Below are 2236 nucleotides of genomic sequence, written 5' to 3'. Positions count from 1 at the left end.
CGCATACTAAGCGAGCGCTCTACCAAATCATCTACGCCCGCACCCCCGAACACTAATGGTGCTACATACAGCCATATAGACGACACAGACCCTTGCACTCCCATTATTCAGCAGACAAACACTACTCTCTATGTATCCGTTAGGGTGTCTTTCAGGTTTCGTGCATTCTGTATCGAATCGTAGTTGGCCACAATGAAAGTGGCACGTATAACGTCGAAAATAGAATTCGGACACCGCTCTGAGTAAGACCAACGTGTTGTCCACCCTCTAGACTTCAATGAGGTTAAGCCGCGATACCTAAGACAGATCTGCACTCGATGACACCTCGATAACAGCCGGTCCCCACACTTACATCTTGCTCTCCTTACGTCAGTATACATCATATCAGTCTGTGACGCTGGCTTTGCAACATCTTGCGTGCCTTTAGGTTCGCCGCGACCAACACTTACCATGCACTGACCACAAAAAATGGAGGCGCCGCGGGTTGAACCCTGGACCTTTCACATGCCAAGCGAACGCTCTACCAACTGAGCTACGCCCCATGCACGAGCAAACTGCGCTATTCCCAATTCTTTGCGACTCAGATGCGCACGGACACGATGGTTGGTTGGTTTGTAGCGGTGAAGGGAGCAGAGTACAAAGGCGCGGACCCGTTCATATACACAAAAGTTCCAAGTAGTTTCGATGCTCTGGTATTACAAATGCTAATTCCGTCTGTTTTTAACGTCTTAAATCGAAAGAGCCGTCACAAATTGCTCCGTTTTCACTCCTTGTCGACAATCATACAGCACCTGAGGTAACAAACACATCTCGAGCCCCATTGTGCACTCCATTATTCATGCCAACTCAGTGCCTCGCTCTTTACTACTGTGTACCAACCTTGTCGTCCAACTGCAAAACACTGGGCCACAACAAGTTTCCGCGTCTCCATTGCACTGCGCATACTACGAAACGCTCCCCAAACTTGGCACTCACTCACTCACGCAGCCGGCTTTTCCGACTTTCCACGACGCTCACACAACGCAAACGCTAGAGACAGCATTATTTTTGTAGTTCGACGTCGCGCCAAAGCGAATGAGCACATTTCGCCTACGGCTTAGGCCGCCCTCCTAGTGTGGCTGCTCGGTGTCTGCAGGCAGCGAGGGTCTGCAAGCTTCCTGTGTTCGCACCTATGTCACCTGTGCTTGCTTGTCAGAGACAGACTATCGCAAAACATACAACTCACTCCATGAATTGATTGCTACGGCATCTGTTATCAGCAGTCACAACTAGCAACACCAGTAGCAGCTGACTGCACGCAATGAATAGGAATGTGCAGTGGGATTTACGTGAACTCGGCGCAAGCTTGTATCTTCCTAGACACATCTGCTGGCTGTGAATTATTCCACTTGCATATCAAGGTGCGCATGTAGCTGTATTAAAAATTCTGGAGGCACTGGGTATTGATCCCAGTACCTCTCGCATACTAAGCGAGCGCTCTACCATCTGAGCTACGCCCGGCCCCCCGAAGACTAATGTTGCTACATACAGCCATATAGACGACACAGACCCTTGCACTCCCATTATTCAGCAGACAAACACTACTCTCTATGTATCCGTTAGGGTGTCTTTCAGGTTTCGTGCATTCTGTATCGAATCGTAGTTGGCCAAAATGAAAGTGGCACGTATAACGTCGAAAATAGAAATCGGACACCGCTCTGAGTAAGACCAACGTGTTGTCCAGCCTCTAGACTTCAATGAGGTTAAGCCGCGATACCTAAGACAGATCTGCACTCGATGACACCTCGATAACAGCCGGTCCCCACACTTACATCTTGCTCTCCTTACGTCAGTATACATCATATCAGTCTGTGACGCTGGCTTTGCAACATCTTGCGTGCCTTTAGGTTCGCCGCGACCAACACTTACCATGCACTGACCAAAAAAGATGGAGATCGGCGGCTTGAACCCTGGACCTTTCACATGCCAAGCGAACGCTCTACCAACTGAGCTACGCCCCATGCACGAGCAAACTGCACTATTCCCCATTCTTTGCGACTCAGATGCGCACGGACACGATGGTTGGTTGGTTTGTAGCGGTGAAGGGAGCAGAGTACAAAGGCGCGGACCCGTTCATATACACAAAAGTTCCAAGTAGTTTCGATGCTCTGGTATTACAAATGCAAATTCCGTCTGTTTTTAACGTCTTAAATTGAAAGAGCCGTCACAAACTGCTCCGTTTTCACTCCTTGTCGAC

This window comes from Schistocerca gregaria, chromosome 10 (genome assembly GCF_023897955.1).
Source record: "Schistocerca gregaria isolate iqSchGreg1 chromosome 10, iqSchGreg1.2, whole genome shotgun sequence".
Taxonomy (NCBI): Eukaryota; Metazoa; Arthropoda; class Insecta; order Orthoptera; family Acrididae; genus Schistocerca; species Schistocerca gregaria.
This window is presented reverse-complemented; position numbering follows the sequence as displayed.